The following is a 26221-nucleotide window of genomic DNA, read 5'->3' on the forward strand; positions in this document are numbered from 1 at the left end:
CTGCACCTATTTTCTATGTTACTATTACGTACACACAATGGTCTAAATGAACCAGCAGCAATAGAGCACACCTGGAGTCTGCTTTTGATGTTAAAAACCACTATTTATTAGTAACTATTTAATATAGTAACTTAAACCAGGTAAATCAAAAGTTAGCAGTGTTACGCATATATATGTGTATAAATATACTTCCCAAACTTGTTAAAGCTTGGGTGGCAAGAGTTAAAGTCTTACTATGGTAATGTAAGGAAGTTCAGTTCAATCCACGGAATTGGTGTGTGAGAGAGGGTATTTGTGATCCACGGTGAAAACCATACCAGGAGAAGAACGAGTAAACAGGTCATCAGGCTCCAAATCCACTCTCGAGTTAGCCAAACACAGCTGATCACTAAGGGGACCATCTTCGAGGGTAAGCTGCCACCCAGGCAAGGGTAGACACACCGGTAGCCTCCACAGGGTCAGCCCTTCCACACACCGTCACAGCCACTGATCGATTCCCCTGATCGATCCTCAACCCTCGCTTGTGGGCACTCGAAAGTTCCACCCAGTGACTCCTCTGTCACTGGCCTCCTTTCACTGACTGGTCGTCGTAACCTGTGTCCCACTGTGTGTCTCTGGGAGAGTCATCTGACCTTGTTTAAATAAACACGCTACGAAGCAACTGTGAACATCGAACTGTCCATCACATAACTCCACCTCTCTCTCACCATGGCAACCAAGAAGCAACTGTGAACATCGAACTGTCCATCACACAACTCCGCCTCTCTCTCACTATGGCAACCAAGAAGCAACTGTGAACATCGAACTGTCCATCACATCACTCCGCCTCTCCCTCACCATGGCAACCAAGAAGCAACTGTGAACATCGAACTGTCAATCACATAACTCCGCCCCTCTCTCACCATGGCAACCAGGAAGCATCTGTAAACATTGAACTGTCCATCACATAACTCCGCCTCTCTCACTATGGCAACCAAGAAGCAACTGTGAACATCGAACTGTCCATCACATAACTCCGCCTCTCTCTCACCATGGCAACCAAGCAACTGTGAACATCGAACTGTCCATCACATAACGCCGCCTCTCTCTCACCATGGCAACCAAGAAGCAACTGTGAACATCGAACTGTCCATCACATAACGCCGCCTCTCCCTCACCATGGCAACCAAGAAGCAACTGTGAACATTGAACTGTCAATCACATAACTCCGCCTCTCTCTCACCATGGCAACCAAGAAGCAACTGTGAACATCGAACTGTCCATCACATAACTCCGCCTCTCCCTCACCATGGCAACCAAGAAGCAACTGTGAACATCGAACTGTCAATCACATAACTCTGCCCCCCCTCTCACCATGGCAACCAGGAAGCATCTGTAAACATTGAACTGTCCATCACATAACTCCGCCTCTCTCTCACCATGGCAACCAAGAAGCAACTGTGAACATCGAACTGTCCATCACATAACTCCGCCTCTCCCTCACCATGGCAACAAAGCAACTGTAAACATTAAACTGATCATCACATAACTCCGCCTCTCTCTCACCATGGCAACCAAGAAGCAACTGTAAACATCGAACTGTCCATCACATAACTCCGCCTCTCCCTCACCATGGCAACAAAGAAGCAACTGTAAACATTAAACTGATCATCACATAACTCCGCCTCTCTCTCACCATGGCAACCAAGAAGCAGGCAGCAGTACTGCAGACAGTTTTTCTCTCTCTCTTATTTAAAGGCACAGTCCATGTCCACCACAAATCCTTCACCACATTCACAGTAGGTGATCTGCCTCTCCCCAGTGTGGACACGCTGATGTTCCTTCAGTTGAGATGATTGGATGAATCCCTTCCCACGGACAGAGCAGGTGAACGGCCATTTCCTTGTGTGTCAGTAGGTGAAATGACCAATTGAATCCCTTCCCACAGACTGAGCCAGTGAATGGTCACTCCCTGATGTGAACTGACTGGTGTCTCAGTAGATGAGGTGAGCAAGTGAAGCCCTTCCCACAGTCTGAGCAGGTGAACGGTCTCTCCCCGGTGTGAACTCGCTGATGTGCCTTCAGATGAGATGACTGAATGAATCCCTTCCCACAGTCTGAGCAGGTGAACGGCCTCTCCCCAGTGTGAACTCGCTGATGTACCTTCAGTTCAAATGACTCTACGAATCCCTTCCCACAAACGGAGCAGGTGAATGGCCTCTCCCCAGTGTGAACTGACTGGTGTCTCAGTACAGCAGATGACTTTGTGAAACCCTCCCCACAGACTGAGCAGGTGAATGGCCTCATCCCAGTGTGAATTCGCTGATGTACCTTCAGTTGAGATGACTGAGTGAATCCCGTCCCACAGTCTGAGCAGGTGAACGGCCTCTCCCCAGAGTGAACTCGCTGATGTACCTTCAGTTGATATGACTCAGTGAATTCCTTCCCACAGTCTGAGCAGGTGAATGGCCTCTCTCCAGTGTGAACTCGCCGATGTACCATCAGTTGAGATGACTGAGTGAATTCCTTCCCACAGTCTGAGCAGGTGAATGGCCTCTCCCCAGTGTGAACTCGCTGATGTACCTTCAGATTAAATGAGCAAGTGAATTCCTTCCCACAGTCTGAGCAGGTGAATGGCCTCTCTCCAGTGTGAACTCGCTGGTGTATCTTCAGGTTACATGACTGAGTGAATCCCTTCCCACACACTGAGCAAGTGAATGGCCACTCTCCAGTGTGAACTGACTGGTGTCTCAGTAACTGAGATGACACAGTGAATCCTTTCCCACAGTCTGAGCAAGTGAACGGCCGCTCCCCGATGTGAACTCGCTGGTGAGCCATTAGGTCAGATAATCGAGTGAAACCTTCCCCACAAATTCAGCAGATGACCAGCCTCTGCTCGATGTGAACTGACTGGTGTGTCCACAGGTGGGAAGACCGACTGAATCCCTTCTCACACACAGAACAGAGGAATGGCCTTGTCCAGTGTGAACTTGCTGATGTACCTTCAGTTGAGATGACTGACTGAATCCATTCCCACTGTCTGAGCAGATGAATGGGTTCCCCCCTTTGTTGACGTACAGCTGGGATTTTCTTTTATCTACTGTCAACTTAAAGTGCCACAGTCTTAAAGCCATGAAAACATCTTCTGCCCAGATGAATGGTTGGTCCGCACAGCTGTTAAAATGAATTAGATGAATATTAGTATTATTTCATGTTCTTATCACACAGTCATAGAAAAGTACAACACAGAAACAGGCTCTTTGGCCCATCTAGTTTGTGTTGAACTATTTAAACTGTCTACCCCTGTACCCCTAATATCCAGGTACCTGTACAAACCTCTTACATGTTGAAATTGAGCTCGCATGCACCAGTTCGGCTGTCTGCTCATTCCACACCTGGATGACTGTCTGTGTGAAAAAGTTTCCCCTCATGTTCCCCTTCATGTTTCACCGTTCACCCTTAATCCATGGCCTCTGGTTATAATCCCACCAAATCTCAGTGGAAAAAGCCAGCTTGCATTTACCCCATCTATAACCCTCATAATTTTGGCACACCTCCATCAAATCTCCCCTTGATCTTCTGCATTCCAAGGAATAAAGCCCTGACCTGTTCAAACTTTCCCTATAACCCAAGTCCTCCAGACCTGGCAACATCCTTGTGAATTTTCTCTGAACTCTTTCAACCTCTTTTGCATCTTTCTTGTAGGTAGATGATAAAACTGCACACAATACTCCAAATTAGGCCTCACCAATGTCTTGTAAAAAGTCAACAAAGTCATCTCCTGTACTCAGTACTTTGGTTCATGAAGGCCAATGTGCCAAAATCTTGCTTTCCGTCCCTATTTAACTGTGACACCACTTTCAGTGAATTATGGACATGTATTCCCAGATCCCTTTCTTCTACAGCAATCCTCAGTGCCCGACCATTCACTGTGTAAGACCTTGGTCCCACCAAAATGCAACACCTCGCACTTGTCTCCATTAAATTCCATTTTGCATTTCTCCAGCTGGTCCAGATCAGACTGCAAGACATTATATTCTTCCTCACTGTCCACTACACCCCCAATCTTAGTGTCATCCAGAAATCTGCTGATCCAGTTAACCACACTGTCATCCAGATTACTGATCAAGATGACAAACAACAACAGATCCAGCACCGATCCCCGTGGCAAACCACTAGTCACAAGCCTCCAGTCAGAGAGGCAACCATCTGCTACCACACTCCAGCTTCTCCCAAAGACAGTGTCTCATCCAATTTACTATCTCATCTTGAATGCTGAGTGACTGAACCTTCTTGATCAACCTCCCATATGAGACTTTGTCAAGTGCCTTGCTAAAGTCCATGTAGACAACATCCACTGCCTTGCCTTCATCCACTTTCCTGATAACTTCCTCGAAAGACTCATTAAGATTGGTTAGACATGACCTAGCATGCACGAAGCCATGCTGCCTATCCTTGATCAGTCCACGTTTATCCAAATACTGACATATCTGGTTCCTGCACATACGTTCCAATGACTTTCCCACTACTGATGTCAACCTCACTGACGTATAATTTCCTACTTTATTTTTAGAGCCTTTCTTGAACAGCGGAACAACATTGGCTGTCCTCCAATCCTCCAGTACCTCACCAATCACTAAGGATGATTTAAATATCTGTGCTTGGGCCCCGACAATTTCTGCACTTGTTCTCCGCAGAGTCCCAGGGAACAACTTGTCAGGCCCTGGGGATTTATCCACGCTAATTTGCCTTCAGACAGCAAACACCTCCACCTCTGTAATCTGTACAGGGTCCATGAAGTTGATGCTGCTTTGCCTCACTTCTATAGACTCTGTGTCCATCTCCTGAGTAAATGTGGATGCAAAAATAATATTTAAAATCTCCCCCATATATTTTGTCTCCTCATATAGATTACCATTCTGATTGTCCAGAGTGGGCATGTTTCTGTACTGAACTGGCCAAACTTGATTGGGAGGGGAAGCTGGTAGGAATGATGATGGAGCAGCAATGGCTGGAGTTTCTGGGAGCAATTCGGGAGCTGAGTGATCGATACATCCCAAAGAAGTGGAAGCATTAGAAAGGCAGGAGGACACAACTGTGGATGAAATGAGAAGCCAAAGCCAACATAAAAAGCAAAGAGAGGGCAAACAGAAGAGCAAAATCTATTGGGAAGCTTTTAGAAAGCAACAGAAGATGACTAAAAAAGATGTCAGATGAGCTCAGGGCATGGAATTATGATACTGTAGTCACTAATGAGTCTTTGTAGCACCCAACAGTCTGAGGGATTCGGAGGAACAAAATATCCGGGGCCTCAATATCTCTTGAAAACCAAGGTTCCCTGCACCAGTTACCTTTCAACTTTTATTTTGACAGGCACATACAAACTCTACACCCTCAAAACTTCACTTCTGAAGAACTCCCACTTACCAAGTACTCCTTTGCCAGAAAACAGCCTGTCCACACTTGTCAGATCCATTCTGATATCATCAGAATTGACCTTTCTCCAATTCAGAATCTCAACCCATGGTTCAGTCCTTTCTTTTTCCATGTAAACTTGGAATCTCATGGCATTATGATCACGAGATGCAAAGTGTTCCCACACACTAATATTCTGTCACTAGCCCTGGATTATTTTCTAATAGCTTATTGCACATTTCTATGCTGGGAATTCTACGTGCTGATTAATGGCACATTTGACAAACTCTACCCCATCTAGTTCTTTTACATATGAGAGTCTCGTCAATCCATGGAAATTTAAAATCGCTTAGTATATCAAGCATTGGCGTAGTCTGCGATCTCTCTTGCTAATTTGTTCCTCCAAATTCCTCAGATTGTTGGGTGCAAACAAGTCCCAGTCATGGCAACAAGATCACAATTCCATGCCCTGAGGTCTGAACAGCATTTGCCTGGTGTCAAGAAAACAACCTCTCCCTCATTGCCACAAAAACAAAGGAGCTGATTATGGACTACAGAAGGAATGGAGACAGGCTAACCCCTATTTACAGCAATGGATCTGGGGTTGAGAGGGTGAACAGCTTTAAGTTCCTCGACATACACATCACCGAGGATCTCATGTGGTCTGTACATACCAGCTGTGTGGTGAAAAAGGCACAACAGTGCCTCCTTCACGTCAGACGGTTGAAGAAGTTTGAAATGGGGCCCCAAATCCTGAGAACTTTCTACAGGGTCACAATTGAGAGCATCCTGACTGGCTGCATCAGTGCCTGGTATGGGAACTGTACTTCCCTTAATTGCAGAGATTGGTGCGGACAGTCCAGCACATCTGTAGTTGTGAACTTCCCATGATTCAGGACATTTACAGGGACAGGTGTGTAAAAGGGGCCCGGAGGATCATTGGGGACTACTACTATCCGGGAAACGGTACTTCAGCATAAAAGCCAGAACCAACAGGCTTCTTCCATCAGGCCATCACACTGCTTAATTCATGCTGATACAACTGTATTTCTATGTTACATTGACTGTCCTGTTATTATAAATTACTATAAATTGCACATTGCACATTTAGACGGATATGCAACAAAGATATTTACTCCTCATGCATGTGAAGGATGTAAGTAAGAAAGTCAATTCAATTCACCCTCTCTATTATCTGGCATTCTGGCTCCCATCCCCTCTACAACTTTAGTTTAACCCACCCCCCACCACCCACCACACTAGCACAAGCAAGCCTTAACACTAGGATATCAGTCCCCTTCTAGTTCTGTTCCCCTAACTAGCAAATCCCCTATCACCCGTTTGACTTTCCTCTGCCACGTAATCACGCCCCCAACAGTTTCTAAAGTGGCAGAATACAGAGAACATAAAAAAACATAGAAAACCTACAGCACAAAACAGGCTCTTCAGCCCACAAAGCTGTGCCGAACATGTCCCTGCCTTAGAACTACCTAGGCTTACCCATAGCCCTCTACTTTTCTAAGCTCCATGTACCCATCCAGGAGTCTCTTAAAATACGTTATTGTTTCCGCCCCCTCCACTGCTGCCAGCAGCCCATTCCACGCATTCACCACTCTCTGCATGAATAACTTATCCCTGACATCTCCTCTGTATTTACTTCCAAGCACCTTAAACCTATGCCCTCTCTTGCTAGCCATTTCAGCCCTGGGAAAAAGCCTCAGACTATCCACATGATCAATGTCTCTCATTATCTCGTACACCTCTATCAGGTCACTTCTCAACCTCCGTCACTACAAGGAAAAAAGGCCGAGTTCACTCAACATATTCTCATAAGGCATGCTCCCCTGTCGAGGCAAAGTCCTTGTAAATCTCCTCTGCACCCTATCTATGGCCTACCTGTTGTTGTGGGGGATGGCCACAAGAGTACACTGTGATGGCTATTTAACCTCATTCCCCTTCCAGACTCACCCAGTTTCCTGTGTCCTGCACCTTGGGTGTAACTCACCTCTCTTCATCTCACCCCCTCCGACTCCCGGATGATACGGAATTCATCCATTTCCAGCCCCAACTCCTTAAAGTGGCGACACAACATGTGCACACTGAATTTTATATATAGAGGTACTGATTTTAACAGCTAGCAAATCACTGTCAGTAATAATTTTGATCTGCACTCTCACACAACGTATGTAACAGGTCTGTAGCAGGTAATGAAGGATTTTCTCACTGGAGCATTTGCACACCGTCCATATCTGATTTGCTTGCTAAATGATGCTATAAAAAGTCAGATTTTCAAACATCACTCCACTTCTGCTCACTTGTAAATTCTCCAGCAACTTCTGCATCACCACAAATCACACAGGTAACACCAGTTTCTGTATTATACATAAATATTTCCCCTGAACCCTCCCCCAGGTGACTGATGGTGGTGAACTCAGTGATGGCAATGCCAATGAATATGAAGGGAAGGGCAGTAGTCTGTCTCACTGGAGTCTGGCACATTTGTGATGTGAAAGCTACTTGTTGCCCAGGGCAAAGGTGTTTGATATCATTATGTACCCAGAGAGAGTGGGACAAAACATGTTCTCACGGGTAGAAAAGTCCAGAACAAGAGGAGGTAGAACAAGCAACAGACACAAAATGCTGGAGGAACTCAGCAGGCCAGGCAGCATCTATGGAAAAGAGTACTAATGCTGAGTTCCTCCAGCAATTTGTGTGTGTTGCTTGGATTTCCAGCATCTGCAGATTTTCTCTTGTTTGTGACTGGAGGCAGAACAAAGGTGATTTTCTCAACAGCTGATGTAAAAGATTTTGTTCCCTTTCTCCGAGTTCCCGATCCTTGCATTTAGACAGCTGGAGCTCAGCTCTGTCTGAGAGATCCATCGGTTCCCATTCCCTCATCAGCCGGAAGCTCCCCGGGGCCCGTGTACGGATGGTGGGGCTGAGAGAGAGGGAAGAGAGCAGGACTGTCCCGGGATTGCGGGTCACGGAGTCCGGAGCTCACAGCAACTACCCGAAGTCGGTGTTGAAAACGCCCGCCCGGTGAGACCCCCAACCCGGAGATCCCTTCTTACCTCAACCGATCATCCGGGGCCTTTTGTGCACCGCGCGCTGGTGAGCTCGAGCTTGGTCGGTTTAACGGCTGGGCTACTAATCACGTGACCAGCCCCTCCCCCACCGCTGTCAACAGAGGATTCAGGCGCTGCGCTATTCCCATTGGTGCGAAGCGATGTCAATCACTGCTTCCAACCAATAGCGAAGGCGGACCTGCCGAGAGGGCGTTACCCCCGCTGACACCGTCTCCCGAACTTTCCGTCACGGCGGGACAACCGTCAAAGTAAATGTCCGCTTTCTGATTTATTTCCATTTCCCTCCGAGGGAAGTTGGGGCGTTTGTGAAGCGTCTCCTGCGGCCGGAGTCTGATGTGTCGCTGAGAGGTAGGAGGAGACCGCTCGGCCCGTCGGTTTGATGCCGGTTCCCCGGGGAGGGAGAGGGGGATTTTATTGAAAGGATGAAGACGGTGAGAGAGGGGGCGGACAGGATGTTTGTCCCGGTGGGGACAGGAGGGGCTCATCTGTGGAAATGTCTGAGCCCACGGTGGTGGCGAGCAGAGGGATTCACCACATTGGGGGGCAAACACCGGCAGACTGTTGCCCTGCAAGCGGGGCCAATGGTCCGGGCAAAGTGACAATTATTTGTGTTTTGTTGAGACTGTACCTGGAATATGGTGTAAAATCCCGCTCCCCACACTAACACGGGTCATACAGACCAAAGAACAAACTGCCGGAGGAACTCAGTGGGTCGGGCAGCATCTGTGGAGGGAAATGGACCGTCAACATTTCGGGCCGAGACCCTCCCTCTGGACTGAGAGTGGACGGGAAATAGTCAGAGAAAAGAGGTGAGGGGTGGGGATGGGGCAAGAGCTGGGGAGTGAGAGGTGGATCCAGGTGAGGGGGAGGTGGGAAGGTGGAAATAGTGACGGGGGTGGGAGGTGAGTGGTTGGGGCAACACGGGGCTGCAGAAGATGGAAATTAATTCCATAGAGGATTAACAAAGAGGTTAGAGAGTATTTGTTATAGAGAGTGCAATGAAGATTCACCAGACTGATCCCTGGAGTGGTGGGGTCATAGAAACATAGAAAATAGGTGCAGGAGTAGGCCATTCGGCCCTTCGAGCATGCACCACCATTTATTATGATCATGGCTGATCATCCAACTCAGAACCCCGCCCCAGCCTTCCCTCCATACCCCCTGATCCCCGTAGCCACAAGGGCCATATCTAACTCCCTCTTAAATATAGCCAATGAACTGGCCTCAACTGTTTCCTGTGGCAGAGAATTCCACAGATTCACCACTCTCTGTGTGAAGAAGTTTTTCCTAATCTCGGTCCTAAAAGGCTTCCCCTCTTAGAGAATTGAGGACTGAGAGGTGAACACATTGAAATGCAAAACATCATTACTCGCTGAACCAGGGATCCCAGTCTCTGAAAAAGGGGGTGGACTGTCCGGGACTGAGATGAGGGGAAATGTCTCCACTCCGAGAGTGGTGAATGTCTGTAAATCCCCACCACAGAGGGCGGTGAAGACTCAGTGATCGTCCTCACATAAAACAGAGGCCGGCAGATGTGTGGAGACGGAAGGGATCGAGGAAATGAGGATTGGACAGAAACATGTGGCTGAGATGGGAGAGCCCTCATCTTGATGGTTAGAGGGACTGAATGGCCACCTCCTGCTGTTTCTCACTTAATGTTTCATGTGATCCCGTGTCCTGTTCTCGTTTTTCTGCAGATCTGCAGCATCTGTAGTTCACTGCTCTGTGTGTCCGTGTAGCTTCATCTTTCACCCGATCAGACAAGGGACTGAGATCCGGATCTGTCACGTCCTCTCATTGTGGGTGGACAATGTTTTACTCTGCAATATTTTCAGCATGTTTCCATATAACCACATAACAATTACAGCAGGGAAACAGGCCATTCGGCCCTTCTAGTCCGTGCCGAATGCTTACTCTCACCTCGTCCCAGGCCTCAGATCATAACCACTGGGCTGAGGCCCAGGACTAGGTCTCATTCCACTGTTTGTACCTGCTGAAGTGCAGCCAATGTTTTTGGGTGTCCGACCCATTTATGTGAGAATTTAGCCTTTTATATTTTCTGAGCTTCTCATAAGTTTAGTTATACTTTAGTACCGTTTAGTTAAGCTTCACTCCAGAATTTCAAAAGCAACAACCCATTCAGTCAAATAGTTCCACACATTTAAAATAGTTTATTACATTTTTTAATTTTGTACTACTTATATAATTTAACTATTTAATGTGTATGTTCTTATTTTAAATCACAATGGTTAAAATCTATTGTTATGAATTAGGTTCTATTGCTGCCACAGAGACAACGAATTACATGACATCTGCTGGTGCTATTAAACCTGATTCTGATAATTGGTCTGGGAGACCCACCACGGGTCACCTGATCCCAGTTACCACAGATCGTAATGCGAGACTGAAGCCTTTTCTATTTGTTTGCATTCCTCAGAAATGACAACAGTTAAGTTGCCCTCTGTGGTTCCAAAGCAGAAGCTCAGTCTGTCTAATATTTCCACACAATTAAAATGGGGAATTTGTTTATTCTTATCACGTACTGAGCTACACTGAAATTCTTGCCTGACGTACCATCGACACAGATCGATACATTACTACAGTACATTGAGCTGATATACGACAAAACAATAACTGTAACAAAGCATTATGGCTGCAGAGAAAGTGCAGTGCAGATAGACATATGGGGCAGGGTCACGTCGAGTTACATTGTGAGGTCGAGTCCATTTTATTGGACTGGAGACCATTAATTTGGCTTACAACCACAGACAGGAAGTTGTCCATAAGCCTGGTGGTATGCTCTTTAAGGCTTTTGTATCTCTTCCCTGATGGGGGATTGGGTTTGCGGCAATAATGTCCAAAGTTGTGGGCATCTTTGAGTACACGGCCTGCTTTTCCGAGGCAGGGGAAGTGTAGGAAGAGTCCATAGAGGGGAGGCTTCTTTCTATGATGTTTCCAGATGAGACCAAAGTTCTCTGCAGTTCCTTGCAGTCATGGGCAGAGCTTTAGCCATACGAAGGCGTGAAGTATCGACAAGAAGCTCAGAGACCTCGGCCTTCACCGTGCCTGTGGATCCTGGACTTCCTGTCAGATGGCTGGCAGGTGGTAAGAGTGGGCTCCCTCACCTCTGTCTCTCTGACCCTCAGCACACATGCCCCACAGGGTTGTCTCCTTGGCCCCCTCCTTTACTCTCTGTGCACCCATGACTGTGTCGCCACTCACAGCTCCAATCTGTTAATTAAATTTGCTGACGACACTACATTGATTGGCCTAATCCCAAATAATAACTTTCAATCGATCAAATGCTTCCTGACAAGGCTCGGTCCAAACAAACTTTTCACCCTTCTTCAGGAGATTAGTCAGAGGAAGAACGATATCAGCAAATTTCTTACAGAACTTACGATAATATCCAACCATTCCCAGAAACCTTCTAAGAGCCTTCTTACCAGTCTGTCACAAAAACTGTGGGTCATCTGTCTAAGAAAAATAACAAGATGGCTTGAGTGGCAAAAATAGATTGAGGTGCTTTTATTTACAAAAATAGTGGAAAAACAAATACTTGGAGGTCCACATCAAAACAAGAAGATATATATATATAGCTTGCAATTGTCACCTGTCTGGTTAACAGCCACCCTCAGACTAAACAAAAAAAACAACCCAAAGCCTTGGTAACCCAAAGCTTATAACTGCTAAACCAATCCCCCTAGACTAACCAAAAGCTAATTAACTCAATTAGCTTCCATTTCACACAATCTGAAACTCTTCCACCAGTTCTCACAATAAACACATATACTTCATCATAGGATTCACCATTTCCCAGTTAAATAACTTGTATAAACCCCAAAACTTTACCACAAGATGAGTAATTAGGTAACATAACCCTTGTCCCAGGTAAAGATGGTATCCTCCACCATCGGCACACCTGTGCAGGTTGCTGCTGCCTCTATATAAGACAGCTCTATGCAGCAGCTCTGTTTCAGACCCAGTGACTGTGGAGGAGAGAGACGTCAGATTATCATGACACTTCGGCAAAACACTTACTGGAAAGATGAATATGAATAAATTGACCTGAGATAATAAAACTGTGACATAGTGTGTTTCTTTTTCTCATACCTGTTACTGCTGGGGATGAGTGTAAAATTGTGACTGTTGATTTATTGTGACGTGTGCACTCACCACAATAACAGAGGGGAATAATGTGTGTGGATGACCCTTTGAGTGTTTTACCGAGTGTACCATGAGACGTCTGTAATCAGTGACGGGCCTTCGTCACACAGTCGGAATAGGAACTTCAGAAATTGCCTGGATTTTGCCCGCACAGGAGCCAACTTGCCTTGACCTACAACACAGCCAAGATAGATCACAGAGGCATGGCCAAATTCACTCTTAGCTAAGTCAACTGTAAGGTTGGCCCTGGAAAGCCTGTCAAACAGCTCTTCTACTACAGAGATATGCTCTTCCCAAGTGTCACTCCCTGTGACTAAGTCATCAATATAGGCATCTGTGTGTCCTAACCCTTGAATTACAGAATCAATCATTCTCTGGAACGTTCCTGGAGCATATTTCATTCCAAATGGTGAAACATCGTATTCATACAACCCAGAAGGTGTCACAAATGCAGAAATTTCTCTACCTCAGTCTGTCAATGGAACACACCAATACCCTTTCACAGAAAACAACAGGAATTCTGCAGATGCTGGAAATTCAAGCAACACACATAAAAGTCGCTGGTGAACGCAGCAGGCCAGGCAGCATCTCTAGGAAGAGGTGCAGTCGACGTTTCAGGCCGAGACCTGACCGTGGTTTGCTTGGGAACATCGGGAAATAAATCTTTAAACTTCAGAATTAATTCCTGCTGCTGATGTTGTTGCTTTGGCTGCAGATGAGCCAACTTGTTGTCAATGTTTTCGAGAGCAACAGTGTTCATTAGCCTAACTGGGACCATGTTTGGCTTGTGAAAAGTTTCAGATGAGTCAATTGTTTCATTCTCAGGGTTGTCAGATTGATATGTTTGACAACACTCACCGATGGTGCCTGCTTGTCAGAATAAGGCTTTATCATATTGATGTGTATCACCTGTGTTAGTTTACGTCAGTCGTGTGTTTTAATACCATAATTCACATCATTAATTTGAGAGACTATTTCATACGGTCCATTGAATTTCACTTGAAGTGGATCCATCAACATTGGAAATAAGGCAAGCACATTATCCCCCACCTAGTATTTTCTTTTGTTTTGGTCCGCTTATCAAACCAACACTTCATTTTGTTTTGAGAAATCTTTAAGATTTGTCTGGCTAGACTACAGGCTTGGTATAGTTTATTTTTGAACTTCAAAACATAGTCTAACAAGTTAACATGTACATCCCCATCAATCCACTGTTCCTTTAACAAGGTCAAAGGTCCCCTCACTCTATGACCAAATACAAGTTCAAATGGACTAAAGCCCAGTGACTCCTGTACCAACTCTCTTAAGCCTGATTTATACTTGTGCGTCAAGTGTACACCATAGGCACTACGTACCCTACGCCGTACCCACGCTGCACCCTACGCCGCAGGGTAACGTGCACCTCCTCTAAAAAGTAACTCACGCGTCGCGGCGACGCAGACCGCAACAACTGTGATTGGTCCGCTTGGTAGCATCGCATTTCCGGTTGCTTTTCTCTGCCATGTGTGTACACTGATGCAAAATAAATGGTTGGAGACAATGAACCAAATCGTCAAATCTACCTGCCGACATGGGAAAATATTTGAAATGCATTTCCTCGTCCATGTCTCTCACGAAGAAACTCAACAGTGTCAGAGAAACCCCACGGCCATCTTGCGTTTTGGTGGTGAAGTGCAGAGCGATGCAGACACAACTACACATACTCGCTACGGCATAGGGCTACGCAAAAATTAAATCGGGCCTACGGTGTAGGATACGGCGTATCCCGAACGCACAAGTATAAATCAGCCTTTACAGTGAACAAAAGCAAATGTATTCCTTCATCCCAGTCGTTCCCATTATCAACACAGTACGTCTTAATCATTGTTTTGAGGGTAGAATGAAATCTTTCTAAAGCCTCTTGTGATTCCGGATGGTACGCAGACGATGTAATTTGTTTAGCTCCCAGTTCATAAACTACCTGCTGGAATAATCCAGATGTAAAATTACTTCCTTGATCAGACTGGATTTCTTTAGGCAAACCAAATAAAGTAAAAAAACTTGTTTGGAGCCTTCGCCACAGTTTTAGCTTTAATAAAATTTGGAAAAGGGTTCACCGAATGCAGGTATAAGCCAGAGTGGGGCCACTAGGGTGACCTGATTAGGTTTACCCACAACTTGACAAGTATGACAGGTTCTGCAAAAGGTCACAATATCTTTCCTCAAATTCGGCCAGTAAAATTCTTTCATAATCCTGTTTACAGTTTTATTCATGTCAAAATGGCCACCTACGGGCATACTGTGGGCCAAAGTTCAAATTTCAGTCCCATAAACTTTAGGAATAATTGCCCATTCCTCACTCGCAGGTATAGCAGGTGGCCTCCACTTCCTCATTAACACCCCATCCTTGAGATAATCTCATCATCTGAGAAAGATGTTTCTTATAAAGCTTCAATCTCAAGGTCTCGGTTCTGTTCTGCTATAAACTCCTTCCTAGACAGGGATAAATCTTTCTCATCAGACTTACTACCTGAATCCTGTTGAAACAATGAAGGCAGAAAAGTCCCCGACAAGTCATCATAACCTGAATCCTGATTTTGGCTATCATGGGTATCAGAATCATGCTGCACAGAACTGTCTGCATTGGCAGACTTTTTAGCCGTACTTCGAGTTACTGCGATAAATGTTAAAATCCATCTCTGAGTCGTCAGTGGTTGGCTTAGTTGTCAACTGCACTGCAGGAACAACTTTACCATCTGCCAGGTCATTCCCTAACAGCAAAGTAACATCTTCCACCTGTAAACTGGAGCTAACTCCAATCTTAACAGGTCCCGAAACTAACCCTGACTGTAAAGTCACCTTGTGCAATGGAACAGAAACAATGCTGCCCCCAATGCCTCTAATAAGATTTACCTCACCTATCTCAGTCTCATCACCAAACTTTAGAATGCTGTCTAATATAAGTGATTGAGAAGCCCCAGTATCTCAAAGAATTTTCACTGGTACCAGGGTTGACCCTTCCATTACTAATACAAACCCATCTGACATAAAATGATCAAATCCCTTTTTAACTTGGTCCGACCTCTCAGTCCTTAACTGAGCCGCAACAGAACCATGTGGGTTTATAGGTGCTTCAACATACAAATCAGAGGTATTTGGGACTGCCTCCTTTTCCTTTTTCTTCTTCAGGACAGAACAATTAGCCATCATATGACCAGCTTTCTTACAATAGTAACAAGAGAGACCAGAATATTTCTCCTTCAACTGCTTCCCTTCATCCTTACCCCTGTCACTAGTCCCAGCTTTAATTTCTGGTTTACCCTGGTTATCCCTGCTACTCTTTTGGAAACTCTTACTCGGGGTAAACATAACCTTGTGGGTTAAAGCAAACTCATCTGCTAATTGAGCAGACTCCTGCAAAGTGGCAGCATCCTTTTCATCTAAATACATCTTTATGTCACCAGGGACGCACCTTTTGAATTCTTCAATTAAAACCAACTCTTTCAAGCTGTTAAAATCATCATTTACATTTTTATATGTGCACCAGCAGTCAAAACACACAAACTTCTCATAAGCAAATTCCATATAAGTCTGGTCCACAGGTTTCCTCGAATTTCTAAACTTTTGCCTGTATGCTTCTGGGACCAACTCGTAAGCCTTGAGCACAGCCTGTTTCACAATGTCATAATCAGCTGCTTCATCAACTGTCAAAGCAGAATAGGCTTGCTGAGCCTTCCCCTTAATTACACTTTGTAAGAGAATAGGCCAAGCCTCTTTTGGGCACTTTAAACTCTGAGCAATCTTATCAAAATGCTGGAAGTATTTATCAACCTCTGCATCGTCAAATGGAGGTACCAATTTAACATCCTGACTGCCCTCAAACTTATCACCAGAGTCTAATGCTAGACCCTTTTGCTGCAATCTCTCTATCTTTTCCAGCTGGAACAGCCACTGTCTTTCTGCTTCCTCCCTGTTTTTCTGCCTCTTCTCTCTGTTTTCCTGCCTCTCTAGCCTCAACCTGCCTCTGCCTTTCCACAGCCTCCATCTTCAATTTTTCTAACTTGTATGGGAGGCCAAGCTCACTAGGTTTACTTTCAGGAAACACCTCCAACTCCTCCACTTTAAACACACCCTCAGATACATAATGTTCAGCTATTATTCTCTGCATCTGTGACCTCCTCATTGTCGATTTCACCTTAGCAAGTTTTAACCATTTAACAATACTCAACAACTCAATCCTTCTGGTGTCCTTTAGTGCCTTAGAGGTTGGCGCTTCCAGAAATCCATCAACATCCATTGCTGCTGATTTTCCACACACAAATAAATCAAAAGGGATTTCTCCAATGAAATCGATAATTAATCAATACGCCTCCAAATATTTTCCTATATCGGATGCAGGCCCCAATTTTGCCCCCGTAACACTTTAGAAATGAGTCAGCAGCAATAGACTACACCTAGAGTCTGTTTTTGATGTTACATCCACTATCTTTATTAGTACCTACTAACAATATAGTAACTTAAGCAAGAGAAACAAAAATTAATAGTGTTATGTGTATAAATGTGGGTAAATATAACTCCCAAACTATTGAGCTCAGGGGAAACAAGGCTTGGAGTCTTGAGATGGTAAACTATGAAAGTTCAGTTCAACCACAGAATAGTTGAGGAGAGAGAGATATTTGTAATCCAGGGTAAATGTCGAGAGAAGGCAATAACGTTGAATTCCACAGCACCCATGGTGGTAAAACGAGAGAACAGTCGCTGTAGATTTCATCCGTCGTTGTTCCAAATCCACATACAAATTATCACCAGAAGTGACTTGTCACAAGGGATATCGTCTTCAAGTGAATTTCCACACCACACCCAGGCAAGGGTTAACACATAAGTGGTCTTCACAGGATACCCCAAATCCGATCCACTCCTATGGATCAAATGAGGTGACAACCACACATTCGATGTTCGCTGAATTGATAAGTAACCCACCCTTGTGGGCAGAGGAAAGTTCTAAACAGTGACCCTTGGCCACTAGTTCTCTTGTTTCGAACCTTCCATTTTTCCTCCTTCATCTCCATCTGACTCTGAGTATCTCTGTCCTCGGTTAAAACTAAACAAGCAGCGAGCGATGTAAACAAGCTGCAAGTCAGACTGATTTCCATTCTTAATCTCTCTCTCTCTCTTAAAATGACAGTCCACAGAAAATGAAACCTAGGGATTCATAACAATGGCCACTCCCCAGTGTGAACTGACTGGTGTGCCAGTAGGTGGGATGACTGAGTGAATCCTTTCCCACAGACTGAGCAGGTGAACGGCCTCTCCCCAGTGTGAACTCGCTGATGTCTCTGTAGGGTGGATGAATCAGTGAATCTCTTCCCACTTTCTGAGCAGGTGAACGGCTTCTCCCCAGTGTGAACCACTGATGACTCTGTAGGTTGAATGAGTGAGTGAATCTCTTCTCACATTCTGAGCAGGTGAACGGCCTCTCCCACGTACAAACTGACTGGTGTGCCAGTAGGTGGGATGACCGGGTGAATCTCTTACCACATTCTGTTCAGGTGAATGGCTTCTCCCCAGTGTGAACTCGCTGGTGTTTCTGTAGGGTGGACGAATCAGTGAATCTCTTCCCACAGACTGAGCAGGTGAACGGCTTCTCCCCAGTGTGAACTCGCTGATGTCTCTGTAGGTCGGATGACTGAGTGAATCTCTTCCCACATTCTGAGCAGGTGAATGGCCTCTCCCCAGTGTGAACTCGCTGGTGTTTCTGTAGGGTGGACAAATTAGTGAATCTCTTCCCACAGACTGAGCAGGAGAATGGCCTCTCCCCCATGTGAACTGACTGGTGTGCCAGCAGTCCGGATGACCTAGTGAATCTCTTACCACATTCTGAGCAGGTGAACGGCTTCTCCCCAGTGTGAACTCGCTGATGACTCTGTAGGTTGGATGAGTAAGTGAATCTCTTCCCACATTCGGAGCAGGTGAACGGCTTCTCCCCAGTGTGAACTCGCTGGTGACTCTGTAGGTGGGATGAATCAGTGAATCTCTTCCCACATTTGGAGCAGGTGAATGGCTTCTCCCCAGTGTGAATTCGCTGATGACTCTGCAGATCGGATGACTGAGTGCATCTCTTCCCACAGACTGAGCAGGTGAACGGCTTCTCCCCAGTGTGAACTCGCTGATGTCTCTGTAGATCGGATGACTGAGTGAATCTCTTCCCACATTCTGAGCAGGTGAATGGCTTCTCCCCGGTGTGAAGTCGCTGATGTCTCTGTAGGGTGGACGAATCAGTGAATCTCTTCCCACATTCTGAGCAAGTGAATGGCTTCTCCCCCGTGTGAACTCGCTGATGACTCTGTAGGCAGGATGACCAAGTGAATCTCTTCCCACATTCTGAGCAGGTGAACGGCCTCTCCCCCGTGTGAACTGACTGGTGTGCCAGTAGTCTGGATGACCTAGTGAATCTCTTCCCACATTCTAAGCAGGGGAACGGCTTCTCCCCAGTGTGAACTCGCTGATGTCTCTGTAGGGTGAATGACTGACTGAATCCCTTCCCACAGACTGAGCAGGTGAACGGCTTCTCCCCAGTGTGAACTCGCTGGTGACTCTGTAGGTGGGATGAATCAGTGAATCTCATGCCACATTCTGAGCAGTTGAACGGCTTCTCCCCAGAGTGAACTCGCTGGTGTTTCTGTAGGGTGGACGAATCAGTGAATCTCTTCCCACAGAATGAGCAGGTGAACGGCTTCTCCCCAGTGTGAACTCGCTGATGTCTCTGTAGGTCGGATGACTGAGAGAATCTCTTCCCACATTCTGAGCAGGTGAATGGCTTCTCCCCAGTGTGAATTCGCTGATGTCTCTGTAGGGTGGATGAATCAGTGAATCTCTTCCCACAGACTGAGCAGGTGAATGGTTTCTCCCCAGTGAGAACTCGCCGGTGAGCCATTAGGTCAGATGACCGAGTGAATCCTTCCCCACAAATTCAGCAGATGACCAGCCTCTGCCCAGTGTGAATTGCCTGGTGTGTCCACAGGTGGGAAGACCGACTGAATCCCTTCTCACACACAGATCAGATGAATGGCCTTGTCCAGTGTGAACTTGCTGATGTACCTTCAATTGAGATAACCGAGTGAATCCACTCCCCCTGTCTGAGCAGGTAGGGTGGTTGATTGAATCCCTTGCTGCACTTCTCAAACATCTGGACAGAGACAGCAAAACTGGCGTGCCGTGTTTGAGATTCCAGGAGCCAAATTCCTTCTCGTCTTTAACCTGTAAAAAGATTTACAAAATCCATCAATGGATTAAGACAAAATTTCAGATGAGATTACTTGGGTTGTCAAGGTTTGATCTGGTATCACACCGTTACAGTGAAGTTCAACCCAAGTTGGACAGAGAAATCATCTTCTGAATGGGCACAGTGCTGGTATCTGGAATGACCATCAATTCCCTGATGCTCTTCCTGTCTCTATAAGAATGGGGCATTTCTGCCATCTCCAATCTGTGACCTGACTCAGTTTGACTCTCTGCATTGGTATTATTCCCTGTTCCTGCTGAGCCCCATGGGTGCCTGGCCCCACAGTAACTGAAACACCCTCTCAGAAATAGTCTTTCTTGACATGCATCTGGGATTTTCTTTTACGTATTATTAACTTAAATGCCACAGTTTTAACGCCATATAAAAATTCCTGCTGAGATGAATGGTTGGTCTGCACAGCTGTTAAAAGGACTTAGAGTGAATTTTTGTATTATTTCAGGTTCTTGTCACAGTCATAGAAAATTACAGCACAGAAACAGGCCCTTTGGGCCATCTGGTTTGTGCTGAACTATTTAGACTGCCCACTCCCATACCCCCACCATCCAGGTACCTATGCAAACCTCTTAAATGTTGAAATTGAGCTCACATGCACCACTTGTGCTGGCTGCTCATTCCACACCCGGATGACCGTCTGTGTGAAGAAGTTTCCCCTCATGTTCCCCTTAATGTTTCACCTTTCACCCTTAACCCATGGTCTCTGGTTGTAGTACCGCCCAATCTCAGTGGAGAAAGCCAGCTTGCATTTACCCTATCTATACCCCTCTATCACAATCAAATCTCCCCTCGGTCTTCTACATTCTGAGGAATAAAGTCCTGACCTGCTCAATCTTTCCTTATAACCCAAGTCCTCCAGACCTGGCAAAATCCTTGTGAATCTTCTCCGAACTCTTTTAACCTCTTTTACATCTTCCTATAGGTTGGTGACCAAAACTGCACACAATACTCCAAATTAGGCCTCACCAATGTCTTGTACAAAGTCAACAGAACATCCATCTATTGTTGTCAGTACTTTGGTTCAAAAAGGCCAATGTGCCAAAATCTTTCTTTCCATCCCTATCTAACTCTGACACCACTTTCAGTGAAATATAGACTTGTATTCCAAGATGCCTTTCTTCTACATCACTTCTCAGTGCCCTAACATTCACTGTGTAAGACCTAGGTCCAACCAAAATGCAACACCTCGCACTTGTCTCCATTAAATTGCATTTTGCATTTCTTAACCCATTATTCCAGCTGATCCAGATTGCACTGCAAGCCATGACAGTCTTCCTTGCTGTTCACGACACCACTAATCTTGGTGTGATCCACAAATATGCTGATCCAGTTAACCACAGTATCAACCAGATTACTGATATAGATGACACACAATAACAGATACAGCACTGATCCCTGTGGCAAACCACTAGTCACAGGCCTCCAGTCAGAGAGGCAACCGTGTGCTACCACACTCTGGCTTCTCCCAAAGACAGTGTCTCATCCAATTTACTATCTCATCTTGAATGCTGAGTGACTGAACCTTCTTGACCAATCTCTCATATGAGACTTTGCCCAGTGCCTTGCTAAAGTCCATGTAGACAACATCCACTGCCTTGCCTTCAACCACTTTCCTGATAACTTCCTCAAGAGACTCTAAGATTGGATAGACATGACCTACTGTGCACAAAGCCATGCTGTCTAACCTTTTATCAGTCCACACCTATCCAAATACTTACAGTATATATCTGGTTCCTGCACATACATTCCAATAGCTTACCCAAAACCTATTGGGAAACTTTCAGAAACCAAAAGCAGACAGCTAAATAAAAAAGTCAGGTGAGCTCAGGGCATGGAATCATGATACTGTTGTCATTAATGCATCTTGGTAGCACCCAACAGTCTGAGGCATTTAGAGGAACAAAATATCCCGGCCTCAATATCTCTTGATAAGCAAGGTTCCCTGCACCTGTAACTTTTCAACTTCTGTTTTGGCAGACACATACAAACTCTACATCCTCAAAATTTCACTTCTGAAGGCCTCCCACTTACCAAGTACTCCTTTGCCAGAAAATAGCCTGTCCCAAACCACACTTGTCAGATCCTTTCTGATACCATCAAAATTGACCTTTCTCCAATTCAGAACCTCAACCCGTGGTCCAGATCCATCGTTTTCCATATTTACTTTGAATCTCATGGCATTATGATGACTAATTTCTGTCACCAGCCCTGGATCATTTCCTAACAGCTTATTGCACACCTCTACGTCAGGAATTCAAATTACAGATTAAGGGCACATTTGACAAACTCTACCCCATCTAGTCCTTTTACAGTATGGGAGTCCCAGTCAATATATGGGAAGTTAAAATCACTTACTGAAACAACCTTTGCATCTTGGCATGGTGCAATCTCTCTACAAATTTATTCCTCTAAATCCCTCAAACTGTTGGATGTAACCAAGTCCCAATAATGGCTACAATATCATAATTCCCTGTCCTGAGCTCATCTGGCTTTCCTACGATGCTTCTTGCATTGTGATATACACAGCTCAGCACATTCATCGCACCATGCTCAACCATTTGATTGCTGACTCTATCTGAGGTCTGAGCAACATCTGACTGGTGTCAAGAAAACAAACTCTCCCTCTTTGTCACAAAAACAAAGAAGCTGACTGTGGACTACAGGAGGAATGGAGACAGGCTAACCCTTATTGACATCAATGGATCTGGGGTTACGAAGGTGAACAATTTTAAGTTCCTCAGTATAAACATCACCAAGGATCTCACATATAACCATATAACAATTACAGCACAGAAACAGGCCATCTCGGCCCTTCTAGTCCATGCTGAGTGCTTACTCTCACCTAGCCCCACCGACCTACACTCAGCCCATAACCCTCCATTCCTTTCCTGTCCATATAGCTATCCAATTTTTCTTTAAATGACAATATTGAGCCTGCCTCTACCACTTCTACTGGAAGCTCATTCCACACAGCTACCACTCTCTGAGTAAAGAAGTTCCCCTCATGTTACCCCTAAACTTCTGCCCCCTAACTCTCAACTCATGTCCTCTTGTTTGAATCTCACCTACTCTCAATGGAAAAAGCCTATACACGTCAACTCTATCTATCCCCCTCATAATTTTAAATACCTCTGTCAAGTCCCCCTCAACCTTCTACACTCCAAAGAATAAAGACCCAACTTGTCCAACTTTTCTCTGTAACTGAGGTGCTGAAACTCAGGTAGCATCCTAGTAAATCTCTGTATTCTCTCTATTTTGTTGACATCTTTCCTATTATTCGGTGACCAGAACTGTACACAATACTCCAAATTTGGCCTTACCAATGCCTTGTACAATTTTAACACTACATCCCAACTACTATACTCAATGCTCTGATTTATAAAGGCCAGCATACCAAAAGCTTTCTTCACCACCCTATCCACATGAGATTCCACCTTCAGAGAATGATGCACCATTACTCCCAGATCCCTCTGTTCTACTGTATTCTTCAATGCCCTACCATTTACCATGAATGTCCTATCTTGATTAAACCTAGCAAAATGTAGCACCTCACACTTGCCAGCATTAAACTCCATTTGCCATCTTTCATGTACATGGTCTGTACATACTGGCTGTGTTGTAAAAAGAGACACAGCAGCACCTCTTTCATCTCAGATGGTTGAAGAAGTTGGGGATGGGGCCCAAAATCCAAAGGATTTTCTACAGGGACAAAATCGAGAGCATCCTGACCGGCTGCATCACTGCCTGGTATGGGAACTGTACTTCCCTTAATCGCAGGAACCTGAAGAGAGTGGTGCGGACAGCCCAGCGCATCTGTAGATGTGAACTTCCCACTATTCAGGACATTTACAGAGATAGGTGTGTAAAAGGGGCCCAAAGGATATTGGGCACCCAATTCACCACAACCACAAACTGTTCCTGCTGCTACCATCCAGGAAACAGTACCACAGCAAAAGGACCAACAGGCTCCGGGATATCATCTTCCACCAGGCCATCAGACTGATTAATTCATGCTGATACAATTGCATAACTATGATATATTGACTGTCCTATGTATGAACTATCTGTTATAAATTACTATGAATTACACTTTGCACATTTAGATGGAGATGTAAAGATTTCTACTCCTCATGTATATGAAGGATGTATGTAATAAAGTCAATTCAATTCACCCTCCCCACTATCTGTTCTGTCATTCTGGCTCCCATTCCCCCTACAACTTATTTTAACCACATCACCCCTCCCCGCAATAATAGCACTAGCAAGCCTTACCACTAGGATATTCATCCCCTCTTGTTCTGTTCCCCTAACTAACGAATCCCCTATCACCCTTTTGATTTTTTTCTGCCAGGTAATCTCAACAGTTTCTAAAGTGGTCCACCTGTTGTGTGGGATGGCCACAAGAGTACTCTGCGATGGCTATTTAACCTCATTCCCCTTCCTGACTCTCACCCAGTTTCCTGTGTCCTGCACCTTGGGTGTAACTCACCTCTCTTCATGTCCTATCTATAACCCCCTCCAACTCCTGGATGATCCAGAATTCATCTGTTTCAAGTTCCAACTCCTTAAAGTGCAGGGTTACAAGCTGCAGCTGGATGCACATCTTGTACATGAGGGCATCGGGGACACTGGAGGTGTCCATACCTTCCCACCAATGTCCCCTCAAATTTGTAATGACCAGGTGCAAATAAAGCTTGTATTATGCATTTTTTACCCACATGTGCACAGTGAATTTTATATAGAGCGGTATTCATTTTAACAGCTATCAAATCACTGTCAATAAGAACTTTGATCTCCTCTGGGTTTGATTAAGTTCATCTGCACTCTCACACAACCTATGTTGCAGGCCTGTAACAGGTAATGAAGGATTTTCTCGCCAGAGCTTTTGCACATTGTCCATATCTGATTTGCTTGCTAAGTGACGCTTAAAAAAGTAAGATTTCCAAATATCACTCCACTTCTTCCCACTTGCAAATTCTCCAGCAACCTTTGCATCGCCACAATACACACAGTTAACACCAGTTTCTGTATTGTACATAAATATTTCCCCTGAACCCTCCCCCAGGTGACTGACGGTGGTGAACTCAGTGATGGCAATGCCAATGAATATGAAGGGAAGGGCAGTAGTCTGTCTCATTGGAGTCTGGCACATTTGTGATGTGAAAGCTGCTTGTTGCCCTGGACAAAGGTGTTTGATATCATTATGTACCCAGAGAGAATGGCTCAAAACATGTCCTCACGGGTAGAAAGTCCAGAAAAGTAGGAGGTGGAACAAACAACACACACAAAATGCTGGAGGAACTCAGCAGGCCAGGCAGCATCTATGGAAAAGAGTACTGCCTTGCAGAGGGTGGTTAGGGGAGCAGAGAAGGTTATTGGGTCTCCGTCCCTTCTGTCCAAGACCTCTTTCAGAGGCGATGCCTCCAGAAGACACGGTACATCATTAAAGACCCCTCACACCCTCTCCATGAACTGTTTGTTCTTCTGCTATCAGGCAAACGTTACAGGAGCATCAAAACTAAAACCACAAGGCGACTACACAGCTTCTTCCCACAGGCAGTCAGACTGCTAAATAGCTGCTCTACCTGACTCTGCTTTGGACACTTTTAACTTGCACTGGAGACTTATAAGTGATTTTAACTGACATGTGGCTGTTATGTTTTACTATTTATTGTTATGTTTATTATTTAGTGTTGTGTTTGTTATGTTATGATTTCACTGCCCCTGAGAAACGCTGTCTCATTCTGCCCTGCAGAGCTGATGTACGGTTAGAATGACAATAGAGTTTCTTGAATCTTGAATCTTGAATCTAATGCTGAGTTCCTCCAGCAATTTGTGTGTGTTGCTTGGATTTCCAGCATCTGCAGATTTTCTCTTGTTTGTGACTGGAGGCAGAACAAAGGTGATTTTCTCAACAGCTGATGTAAAAGATTTTGTTCCCTTTCTCCGAGTTCCCGATCCTTGCATTTAGACAGCTGGAGCTCAGCTCTGTCTGAGAGATCCATCGGTTCCCATTCCCTCATCAGCCGGAAGCTCCCCGGGGCCCGTGTACGGATGGTGGGGCTGAGAGAGAGGGAAGAGAGCAGGACTGTCCCGGGATTGCGGGTCACGGAGTCCGGAGCTCACAGCAACTACCCGAAGTCGGTGTTGAAAACGCCCGCCCGGTGAGACCCCCAACCCGGAGATCCCTTCTTACCTCAACCGATCATCCGGGGCCTTTTGTGCACCGCGCGCTGGTGAGCTCGAGCTTGGTCGGTTTAACGGCTGGGCTACTAATCACGTGACCAGCCCCTCCCCC

At 45.4% G+C, this 26221-nt stretch overlaps 1 protein-coding gene and 1 pseudogene across 1 annotated transcript in view; both read right to left on the bottom strand.

Annotated features, from left to right (window-relative positions):
- Positions 1 to 8510, bottom strand: part of LOC134341857 (zinc finger protein 235-like) — a 37635-nt gene extending 29125 nt beyond the window's left edge. The window contains exon 1 of the mRNA XM_063039795.1: positions 8466 to 8510. The gene's annotated coding sequence lies outside the window, so the exon portion shown is untranslated. The remainder of the gene's footprint in view (positions 1 to 8465) is intronic.
- Positions 160 to 26220, bottom strand: LOC134341867 (zinc finger protein 850-like; annotated as a pseudogene).
- Between the last annotated feature and the right edge of the window lies 1 nt (position 26221).

This window comes from Mobula hypostoma, unplaced genomic scaffold (assembly GCF_963921235.1).
Source record: "Mobula hypostoma unplaced genomic scaffold, sMobHyp1.1 scaffold_53, whole genome shotgun sequence".
NCBI lineage: Eukaryota > Metazoa > Chordata > Chondrichthyes > Myliobatiformes > Myliobatidae > Mobula > Mobula hypostoma.